The sequence below is a fragment of the Rhagoletis zephyria genome, unplaced genomic scaffold (assembly GCF_001687245.7).
Source record: "Rhagoletis zephyria isolate East Lansing unplaced genomic scaffold, Rhagoletis_zephyria_1.1 Rzeph_scaffold_05858, whole genome shotgun sequence".
Classification (NCBI taxonomy): Eukaryota; Metazoa; Arthropoda; class Insecta; order Diptera; family Tephritidae; genus Rhagoletis; species Rhagoletis zephyria.
This window is the reverse complement of record NW_016162941.1, coordinates 1,541-14,379: the sequence shown is the minus strand read 5'-3', so window position 1 is coordinate 14,379 and position 12,839 is coordinate 1,541.

Here is a 12,839-nt window from a genome sequence, read left to right as displayed (position 1 = left end):
CTAAAAAGTAGAAAATAATACTTCTCAGTCCCATAGAATTTGTTTTGATAACTTTTGATTTTGAAATTTTAGCAAAAGTCATTATAAACAATCTATGAAATTGAAAATGAAAANAATTATTACAAGCCTTATTGGACAGGTAATGGATCACTTGTCTGACATAGCAATTACTACCTCTGACCGGTGTAGATTAGATCACGAAGAACATGAAATAGCAGATCGTATTATGTCTCACTGTAAAGCCCTCACTAAGACCAGTCCTCATTTCCTATGATCACCGTACCTAGAAGCACATGACCTAAATGGCAGTCGGACAAATGACCTTGTGAGGTTCCAAATAGATGTTTGTTAAAATGCATCATTCTCGGTAGCTGTAACTTGGTGAACTGCTCTCTACTCTAAATCAAATCTAATCGAATAACACTACGGCCATTGGGAATTCCACGTAGTTTAATGTACACAATTGTGGGAAATTAATCGTACTAATAAAAAAGAATGAATTCGTTGCGTCTTATTAAAAAGCCACTCCAAGCTCATCAAAAGAATAGTCTCCAGCTGTGTAGCACTCATTTGCCCGCAGTATTTATTCCAGCGCAACCACACCTACATTCGTTAAGTGACCATACCATTTATGTATGTATGTACAGTAGCGGCCACCAAAATCCAGACACTGATTAACCGCCAGAATACTTCTCTGTATTTGTATAAGAACATTAGTCAATCCTTGAACAAACCCCAAAAAATCAGTTCTGCAAACTTAGCGCAAAATTTAGAAAATTCTGCAGATTTTCATAAAGTTGTTAACGTTTTTTTATATTACAGGCATGCTTGGCTGAGCATTAAAAGTATTTTCGTATTGTTACTCCTTTCCATAAATCTTATGACACCATTCGTAAAAAATTTAATAGAGATTAAAAAGCTTTATTCATATATTTATCTTCCATAAAAAGCTGGCACCAAACAAGAGGTGTTAAAGAATGCAGTGTTCGTGACTTTAAATCGTTGCAGTCACATTCACTGACTAACACTTTTTAACTGCAGCCAATCAATCACATGTTTGACTAAAGACTGCAAAGTTGAAGTCATTAGTCTTTTCTGTTATTCATGACTAATTAGTCATTTTTGTAGTCTGAGGTGAATAATGAAAACCTAAAGCAATTAAAACTCCAGTAGTACATAAAATATTTTGAAAATGTCAATGAATTCCAGTAACTTGCTATGAAATAAATTTGTATTTATAATAGGAACATAATCTGTACATATTATGTAAATGAAAAAATAACAGAGGGCAAATCTCGCCTTCTTGCTAGTATTTAGAATGCTTTTCACTCAAAATATTACGCTTACGCCGCCTTCCGCTCTTACGTAAGGTAAAAGTAGGATCCACCACGGAATCGTCGAAGGAAAAATCATTTATCATGGAAGAAATTTTTCATATACTTAAGTATTTTCTTTTTGTAAATGAAGAACGGTTTAAATGCCCACTAGTCATTTCCGCTTGAATATTTTATTGAAAATGAAAACATTTTAACATATGTAAGTCAATTCAATACATACAAAATATCATTTACTACTTATGTATGCGTAAATCATATTGCTACAGTTGGGATGTAGATCAGTATAAAATCTAACAAACTCTAGCTTAGCCCAAATATAATTTGGACATTCTGAACGAAAGACCTACAACACCAACTTTTCTTGCACAGAAAGTGAAAAATTGTTCCTGAAATGGACAGTTCACCCTAACAATAAACGATCTTGAAGTTGAAATGATCAAGACTACTTCTGGCTTAGAATTAAAAGTCAGGGTTCTCACTGAAACGATTTCTCATATCAACATGCGGACGTCCTTCTCATTCCTACCATTAGGTTTTTTTGTTCACATTTTTTTGACATTACCTTTTGTTTTCATGCAGAAATAAACCAAAACCGGAACGCGTCCTCGGTCTCTGAAAAACTTTAAAGTACTGCAAAAGAATGCATTCCAATGGCTGAAATCAAATGACTAACAAAAAGTGACTAAAAGAATGCAATCCAATGGCTGAAATCAAGTGACTAACAAGAAATGACTAAAAAATTGATTTATGAATCATAAATCAAAAAAAAAGAATAAAGACTGATTTTTTTTAGTCTTAGTCAGGACTAACACACAATGATTGCATTCACTCGGGACTTCAATCAAATGAAAAATTTAGTTAAAAATGATTGCATTCTTGAACACCTCTGCACAAAACTTGTTTTATAATTTGAAAAAAAATCGGTCCCCTTTACAAATACTACAGTATTTAACTAAGAGTTTTGGCTGTAATGAGAAGGAGTAGATAACAAAAAAAAATACTTTACAGGCGCTGCGAATAACGCCTGATATTTGCAAGAAGGTATTTAATATGAAAAAATGTCAACAACTTTATGAAATTCTGCAGAATTTTCTTAAATTTGCGCTAAGTTCGCAGAACTGATTTTTTAGGGTTTGTTTAAGGATTGACTAATAGATGCTGCCGGGAAGAAAGTCGCATCACTTTTTTTATTTTTTTTATTGGATTTTTAATTTTTGAAATGTTTGATTACACTTTTTCACATCGCCAACTATAATATTAAAAAAATATATACTCATTTAGCATTTAGGCGGCAGCGCTTCTCAAAAACTCTATAATTTTTTTGTTTATTTTTATCTTTTTAAACCATCCAAGCATTATAGCAAACAAATCAAAATCATCGGTCAAGCCGATTTCGAGTTTTAGCAAGACTAACGGACAGAAATTCATTTTTATATTTTTAGGGCTTTTATTCGTTGAAGGTATTGGTAATTTATTAAAATAAAAAAATGCTTTGCCCAAAAAAACTTGTGAAATTATAAAGTATTTAATAAAAAAAAAACATTTAAAATTTAATGAAAACCTCGAGAATTCACGGAAATTTTGTACAAAGTTTGCAGCTCTTATTTTTGGAGTTTTAACGCGTTTAATCGGTGGCCGGACTTTGGTGGCCGCTACTGTAAGTTGTTTTTATAATTAAAAGCAAACTCTATTGTATTCTCACATAGAAGTATACATTGAACTCAGATTATTCACTCTAAAACTAATACTATAAACGTATGCTATGAATTTATTTATATATAAGCTCCAATTTTTAGCCATTGTTAGCAAATAAAATATTTTTTCGTGCGATAAGCAAAAAAAGCGGGTTTAACGCACTGCCCCATCACTTACCCATAAATACGAGTATTTTCTTATTTCCAAATTATTGATTTCTTTGGGTGGGAAATTTAACGCTTCATCTGCTTCTTTTAACAAAAATATTATAATGATTCTGATTTATGGATTTCAGCGGCCACCAATGATGTTTAACTATTTCGTTGGCTATAATTTATGTATTAAGATATGATGGGATAAACCAAGAGGTTATTAGATGGCAGAATGCTTGGGTGTGTCAGTCAGTATGCGCAAAAAAGTGAATGACGCAATACGATCAAGTTCTAAGTTTCTATATTTAGTTTTAATTATTGTTAGCAATTTTGTAGTCTAAAATGAGAAGAATAAATGTTTAAAAATTGGCCATTCGCAAAAGCAAAAGAAAGTAAATTATTGGAATCAAGGCCGTATTTAGGGGGCGTAGGATTTTAACACACTCAAAACATGAAAAAAGTCAAAAAAGGCACATATTTTTTAATTTTGTTATGTATTTCCTTTATATATGTACACTGTGCATATCCAATTAAAGATATAAAAAATACATCTTCTTCTTCTTATTTGGCACTACAACCGTTTGTTGGTTTGGGTCGAGACCAAAAAGCTTCTCCAATTGCTTCTCTCCTGTGCAAATTTGCGCCAGTTGGATATCCCGAGCGCAGACAGGTCCTTCTGCACCTGGTTCTTCCATTGCGTTCGTGGGCGCTGTTGCTTTTGTTGTCCACCCATGGGTGTGGAGTCGAAGGATCTTTTCATCGAAGCGTCGTCATCCATGCGTACAACACAAGCCAGCGCAGTCGCTGTATTTTTATGCGCTTAATTATGTCCATGTCGTNTGGAGTCGAAGGATCTTTTCATCGAAGCGTCGTCATCCATGCGTACAACACAAGCCAGCGCAGTCGCTGTATTTTGATGCGCTTAATTATGTCCATGTCGTAAAAAAAGCTCACACAGTTCGTCATTCCATCTTCTCCGATACCCGTCGGTCCACGAAAACAGGGCCGTAGATCTTGCGAAGAATAGTTCTCTGGAAAGCCCCCAAAGCCTTCTCATCTTTGTTCGACATCGTCCAAGTTTCTGCGCCATATAAAAGGACGAGCATGATGAGAGATTTGTAAAGCGTGATTTTCGTTCGTCGAGAGAGGGCCCTGCTTTTCAATTGCCCACCGAGCCCAAAGTAGCACCTGTTGGCAAGAGTTATTCTTCGCTTGATCTCCAGGCTGACGTTGTTGGTGGTGTTTATGCGGGATCCTAGGTAGACAAAGTCCTTCACTACTTCAAAATTATATCTGCCAACAGTGACGTGTCGTTCACCGCTAGACCAACCTCTTTAGCTTCTTTTTCTAAACTGGAAAATGCTGCGGTTACGTCCCTTTGTTTCAGACCTACGATATCGATATCATCTGCATACGCCAGCAGCATCGCTCTTTTGCCATATACGGTGCCGCTCAGATTGGCAGCTTGGCAGCCATACATACAGTGTTCAAAAGATTGTAGCCGAACCGCTTTTTGCCAAGTTTTAACGTATTGTTTTTGTTGTTATTGAACTTTTGTTATTTTTTTTTTATAAAAATATAGTTCATTCTTTAACAAAACCCGTGTAAATCCAAGTTTCCAAATTTGTGCAATATTAAAAAAAAATCAACAAACTTTCGTACAAGTTTCGAACGTTTTAAAAATTCTAAAAAAATCAATCGACACTTTTAGCCATTTGAAACGTGTACTTTATTCTACTAGAATCTAATGGGCTACAAAACTGCATACTCAGAATTTAATTAAAAACCTCGAAATTTTAACGAAAATTTATTGAATTTTTTTTTTAATTGCATATATTTGCATATTTTGCATATATTTGCAAAATTAAAATAACCAACTTCTAGTTAGCTTTTTGGGGGGTGTTGGATAAATAACTAACTTTTAACTAGCTATGAAAAGCTAACTTTAAGTTAATTGTAAAGTCGTGCAAGAGTCGTGCAGACACTTTTTTTCTGAACTTCGCACATTCCTTTTTCGTATTCAGGACAATTAAAAGGAAGATCAAAATTTTACATTATCATTTTGGAGTTATGTCTGCCTACACACGGTACTCTGGAAACAATTTCAACCCTTACCGATTCCTGTTGCTACTATTTCGGGACCTCACTAAGTATTTTCCAAAAAAAAAAAAGAGCAAAATTCCTCGGGCGCTTTTTTTCTATGGTAACTTTTACTAATGCAAATATTACACAGGCCAACAAAAATTGGAAAAAATTGGTTTCCTAAAATGTTAAAGCTGTTTTTGATAGACTTTTTGTGCTGATTACGAATCTGTNCATATACGGTGCCGCTCAGATTGGCAGCTTGGCAGCCATACATACAGTGTTCAAAAGATTGTAGCCGAACCGCTTTTTGCCAAGTTTTAACGTATTGTTTTTGTTGTTATTGAACTTTTGTTATTTTTTTTTTATAAAAATATAGTTCATTCTTTAACAAAACCCGTGTAAATCCAAGTTTCCAAATTTGTGCAATATTAAAAAAAAATCAACAAACTTTCGTACAAGTTTCGAACGTTTTAAAAATTCTAAAAAATCAATCGACATTTTTAGCCATTTGAAACGTGTACTTTATTCTACTAGAATCTAATGGGCTACAAAACTGCATACTCAGAATTTAATTAAAAACCTCGAAATTTTAACGAAAATTTATTGAATTTTTTTTTTAATTGCATATATTTGCATATTTTGCATATATTTGCAAAATTAAAATAACCAACTTCTAGTTAGCTTTTTGGGGGGTGTTGGATAAATAACTAACTTTTAACTAGCTATGAAAAGCTAACTTTAAGTTAATTGTAAAGTCGTGCAAGAGTCGTGCAGACACTTTTTTTCTGAACTTCGCACATTCCTTTTTCGTATTCAGGACAATTAAAAGGAAGATCAAAATTTTACATTATCATTTTGGAGTTATGTCTGCCTACACACGGTACTCTGGAAACAATTTCAACCCTTACCGATTCCTGTTGCTACTATTTCGGGACCTCACTAAGTATTTTCCAAAAAAAAAAAAGAGCAAAATTCCTCGGGCGCTTTTTTTCTATGGTAACTTTTACTAATGCAAATATTACACAGGCCAACAAAAATTGGAAAAAATTGGTTTCCTAAAATGTTAAAGCTGTTTTTGATAGACTTTTTGTGCTGATTACGAATCTGTTAGTACAAATTTTCCATCAGTTTTAGATTTTGAGAAAAACATGGTCAAAGTATCAAACAATCGCGTTTTTCGCAATATTTGAGAAGCCCTAGCAAAAAAAAACAAGAGGGGATAGAACCTTCCACTTGGGCTTAAATCTAAAGCTAGAACTCTCGGCTACTATCCCTTTAAAAATACCATTCGTGCACNCGATCGAATGGTCACTTAAAGTCATTTGTTTAATAGCAAAAACTGATTTTGGCGAAGTTTATTGTACACTGAACAGAAGATGGTTATGATTTGAGAAACTCTAATTCCATTTTTTACAATTTTTATTGGCACACGCCAATATGTGCCTAAGGAATACTCTGTAAAAGTCTTCCACGCCAATATTTAATTACTTTTAAATAATATGACTTTTAAATTAAGGCGCACGATTACACTTTTTAGCTAACTGTGTATGGTACTACGGAGCGTATACGTTACTACACAAACAGGGGTAAATGAGAGAGAGAGANGAAATTCATTCTAAAATTGTTATATACGTGAAGAAAGTTATATATATGTGCCTAAGGAATACTCTGTAAAAGTCTTCCACGCCAATATTTAATTACTTTTAAATAATATGACTTTTAAATTAAGGCGCACGATTACACTTTTTAGCTAACTGTGTATGGTACTACGGAGCGTATACGTTACTACACAAACAGGGGTAAATGAGAGAGAGAGAGAGAGTGGTTATTTTTAACCGACTTCCAAAAAAGGAGGAGGTTATCAGTTCGTCGGAATATTTTTTTTTATATAAGTTACCGCATAACTTTGGACCACGTTAACCGATTTCGATAATTCTTTTTGCATCGAAAAGGTAGTGTCTCAGAGGTGGTCCCATACCAATCTGGTTAAGATCCGATCAGTGGATCATGAGATATATATATATATATATTTTTTTTATGAGTTATGAGTTGAAGTCGGCTTTTTTTTTGCTAAAAATTACTTGTTATTTTTAAAGTATATATTTTTTATACCCGAGCGCACTTGTGCACAAGGGTATATTAACTTTGTTCGCATAACGGTTGTTTGTTACAGCCAAAACGAATCGAGATAGATATAGACAAATGTATACATAAAGTTCTGAACACATTGAAAACGACGAACTTCGGGCCATAGCTTCTAAATTGTTATTTCCATTCTAAACGCTTTGTCGATGACGACATGATTTTTTGAACGCGGCAGCGACANGTAGATAGATATAGACAAATGTATACATAAAGTTCTGAACACATTGAAAACGACGAACTTCGGGCCATAGCTTCTAAATTGTTATTTCCATTCTAAACGCTTTGTCGATGACGACATGATTTTTTGAACGCGGCAGCGACATCATGAATTTGTATGAGTTTGACATAAAATAAGAAGAAGAATCTTATCTGTCGCTGGAAAAATAAAAATAGATCTAATCTGGCTACAACCACAGTCGTCGCACAGCCCGGTCGTCGCCAAAATAATTATTGCATAAGAGTATGTGTTAAGATAATTTGACAGCTGTGATCCGTAGCTCGTCGTTTTCATTGTGTTCGGGCTATAAATGATCAGATTGGAAAGAGAAGTCGATTAAGCCAGATATCTCAACGAAATTTTGTATGTAGGGTGCCCTTTATCCAAGCTAGGTTGGTNCTGCATAAGAGTATGTGTTAACCCTTCGATTTGTGAGAAGGTCCCTAGGGACCTTTTCGTATTTCNAAGCCAGATATCTCAACGAAATTTTGTATGTAGGGTGCCCTTTATCCAAGCTAGGTTGGTATTGAAAATGGGCGAATTCGGTGTTTAACCACGCCCACTTCCTATATAACGGTATTTGCGAAAAATGCAAAAACCGCGATATTTCAGTAAATATTAGATGCAAATTGTTGAAAAATAATATGTTGAGTAGAATTGTGGTAGAAAATAATACTGTTATGCAATTTTTTAAAAATGGGTGTGGCACCGCCCACTTATGATGAAATGCTGTATCTTAGTAGCCGCTTCACCAAACCCTACAAAACTCGGTACGAGCCTCGAGTAGGGTACAGCTAAAAAATTTGTTGAAAATCTTTGAAATCGGGTAATAATCACACCCACCTGTCATACTACGGTAATTTAGAGAAACACGAAGATTGCGATGAATCACCTTTAGGGGTGGGGTGCAATAAGGCCACGGTAAGTTTTAATTTTGCGAGTGCATAAATATAAAAATTTGAAAGCTATGGCTATATGGTTTAATTACAAATTGTAATTGGAAATAAAGCCATATCGAATTTATGGCCTTATTACCAAAAAAATATGGCTTTATTACCAATATGGCTTTATTAAATATGGCCTTATTGCACCCCACCTATCGGAAACGTTTGAAATCGGGTATACATCCCTTACGCCCCTCTACTTATCATACAAANATGCTGTATCTTAGTAGCCGCTTCACCAAACCCTACCAAACTCGGTACGAGCCTCGAGTAGGGTACAGCTAAAAAATTTGTTGAAAATCTTTGAAATCGGGTAATAATCACACCCACCNGTGCTGTATCTTAGTAGCCGCTTCACCAAACCCTACAAAACTCGGTACGAGTAGGGTACAGCTAAAAAATTTGTTGAAAATCTTTGAAATCGGGTAATAATCACACCCACCTGTCATACTACGGTAATTTAGAGAAACACGAAGATTGCGATGAATCACCTTTAGGGGTGGGGTGCAATAAGGCCAAGGTAAGTTTTAATTTTGCGAGTGCATAAATATAAAAATTTGAAAGCTATGGCTATATGGTTTAATTACAAATTGTAATTGGAAATAAAGCCATATCGAATTTATGGCCTTATTACCAAAAAAATATGGCTTTATTTCCAATTACAATTTGTAATTAAACCATATAGCCATAGCTTTCAAATTTTTATATTTATGCACTCGCAAAATTAAAACTTACCTTGGCCTTATTGCACCCCACCTATCGGAAACGTTTGAAATCGGGTATACATCCCTTACGCCCCTCTACTTATCACACAAAGGTAGTTCAGGGAAAGTTGAAACGACGATATTTGATACCTGTGCCGGGTATACAAAGTTCGGTTTCGTCCGAACTTATACTTCTCTACTTGTTAAGTTTTAATTTTAAAACAATCTCGCAATATAATCTTTTTCTTTAAGCAGACTTGAAGAAAATGCATTATCTTAGATAAGTGTGCCACCATTTTCGACCAATGTAACGCTTTTGTCAAAAAATTCAGCAACTCGTGAGATTTGCTCATATGAGCTCGAGTGTTTATTTTTTACTTTTTTACGTGAGAATTGCTCATATGTACATATTTTAAATGGTTTCGATGCTTGCCAAGCATACTTTTAAGTACTACTTTGATTGTTTTTTTTTACGCATTTTCTTATTGCTTTCTAATAGGATGACTAATGTGACAAACTATTTCATAGCTCAAAGAAGTACAGGTTAGGTTGGGNTAGCAACTCGTGAGATTTGCTCATATGAGCTCGAGCTGGTTGCAAAATTTCGAATGCGGCTAATTTCTATCCCTGAGGGATCAGTGTTAGCTCCGAAGAGCGAGCCAAAATGCTCCCATCTTAACCTCGCGAAGGTTGGATAGTCTAAAAGAAAGTGTGGAGATGATTCCACTTCATCTTCCTCTTGGCAGCTGATACAAAAGGGATCAGTTGAAATTCCTAGTCTTACCGAGTGAATATCAATCGCACAATGGCTTGTTAGAACACCCATCACTAGCTCTAATAAGGTAACGTGGTATTCAGCACCTTTAAGGGGTAACGGTGGGTCACTCGTTACTTGCGCTGCAAAAAGTATTTTTAAATGCCTTATAAAAATATTTTCTGCAGAAGGAAAACGTCTTATTATCCTCTTTTATGGCACAAACAGAGCATCGCTTTCTTTAGTCCATTTTATTAGGTATTTAGTGAATTATACAATTTCATTATCGCGAGTACGAAGTATGCGTTTTAGTCTAGCGCTCGCCCAGCTCACACTAGGCCCAACCATCCCAGAGTGTACCGGAGTAGGACAGAGGCATCCCTAGTTGCTACTTATCTGGGGACAACGTTTTAAGGGTGCCTCTCCAACGCCAGGTCATCAGCCACGCAATTTTCCGCGATGTCACTGTGACAGAGCAACTAGAAGAAGTACCTAACAAGCACGATTGAGAGAATACAAAGGTTGCGCCGATCTCGGACCGCTATTCCTCTCTTAACGAATTTGACAGAGTCGTTGTTTGCATGACGTCACACTGGTGCAACTTGTTTACGTTTTCCTTGCAACATTTTTTTCTTTTTCTTCCATTCTTGCTCACGTTTTGGCATTTCTCTCTCGCAATTGCACCAGTGTGACGTCACGCAAAAGTTATTCTCAAAAATCCTCTCTGATCGGCGCAATCTTGTATTCTATCATTCTTGCCTAACAAGTACATTTACGCGATGGATAAAGAAGTCAGATATTCCTTGAACGATTTCTAATGCACCAACACACCCTTTAGGAGTGAGTCTACCGCTTCCTTGATGGCAGCTATTTCGACCTGAAGGACACTGCAGAAGTATGGAAGCCTTAGTAACCCCGCCCTACCCAGTCCTCTCTTGAGGGAATATAGGTAGAGAAGGGGCTTTTGGGAAGCATTTCCGATATGCTGTAATCGATGTGTTCAGGGTGAAGTCAAAGCCCCCAGAACTCCAGATTATTACCACCCGGTTTCCCTTAACCTAATAGCTGGCTGCCACAATTCTTTCTGCAATATCCTCAGGCGCCGTGTTTAACATGACGTTAAGCTCCAATATAGTTGTAGTAACCACAATTACTAATTTACAAGTGTAGCATTCTCTACCGGCTTCCACCAGACAAGGGTTCCGTGAAACAAGATAAGGAGAGCAGGTGAGGGAGAACACCACTACTCCGCCGTGACAGTTCTGTCACAAAGTAAGCTGTAAATAAGCCTTATTTGGTTGGTTTCAATCCCCAGATTATGAATAGACTTGACTATTGCCTCTGGAGTGACATTGTTGGAGACCCGTCGATAATTATCCTGAAAAGACAACTTGTTCGCCAGTAGATATAAAGTGCCCAATGTTTATCTTCCCCAAACCGGTAGCGATTCACTTGTACTCCCTGATATATACAATCAATTATTTACTGGTTATAGGGTTGTAGCTTGGAATCAGCGCTTAACACTATGCATAAGGTCCAACTTGTAGATATTGCGTGCAACACTGCCACGGTAAGAGTAAAGCGCACTGCTTTCTGTTTCAAGCAAGAAGGAAGCAGTCGACTGCCTACCAATGTAAGTACTACAGCTTAGAGATGTAAATATGTACTCCGGCAGCCAAGCGGAAATCAGTGCTCTGGCATTACTCATGGTGCGATCGAAACTGGTCGAGGGCTGCCTGACTTCACGGCTATTTCGGTACCAGGATACAGTGATATAGCAGGAATTTTGAAGATGAACTGGATAGGTAGGCCAACCTTGAGATCATCTCTCCTAATAGTGAGGAAATAGAAGTTTCTGTGCAACATATTTATTACTACTGGGCAGATGAATTTTTGTCGGTTGAACGGAGCGAAAAACCGCGATCTGTAAAGTTGCAGTCTATTTGACCAGTAGCCGACCGAAGGTGGCGCTAGCTGTTTGGAGCACGACAAGGTGAGATAATGTTAACATTCCTTCTCAGCTGCCAGGCTTTCGCAAGCCTAAGTTACGTCTTAAATCTCTCTAAGCCCATCCCCAGATGTTTTGAAAATAAAGAACATGCGCATCTACATACATACCTACATACGTACTTTAATGTCAGGCAAATACTAAATAACTAACTTACATATTCCACGTGCTTATAAATTTAACTAAGTACAATGATCATTATCATTTGTAATTAAAATAGCGCCATTAATGTCAAAATGAACTTCTGCCTATTCTTGGTTGCGTATGTAGATACATATGTACATTAGGGTGTGTCAATTTGTTTTGACTGTGCGCGAATAGTCTAAAATCAATTAGGAGTNAGTAACTAAAATTAATGTCAAAATGAACTTCTGCCTATTCTTGGTTGCGTATGTAGATACATATGTACATTAGGGCGTGTCAATTTGTTTTGACTGTGCGCGAATAGTCTAAAATCAATTAGGAGTTTGACAAATTTCAAAAATAGGTTTCGAAGAAAATGTGAGAATTTTTGTTGTTGCACACTCTGGTTGAAGTTCTAAGCGAAAGATAAGCGCAGAAATGGATTCCTCATACCGATAAACCAACACGGCATGTTTTTGTACAAAATTTAAGCCCTTCTTTACGACACTACAGCAAAATGCTAAGAAACTTATTTTCGAAATTTAGCAAACTCCAAATTGATCTTAGACCCATGGTTTCTTCGGCAAATTTACTTAGAATTATACGTAGAATCCTTCTGTGCTACACGCGCATAGTCGAAAAAATCTCCCATACAAATTTATCCGCCCTAATATG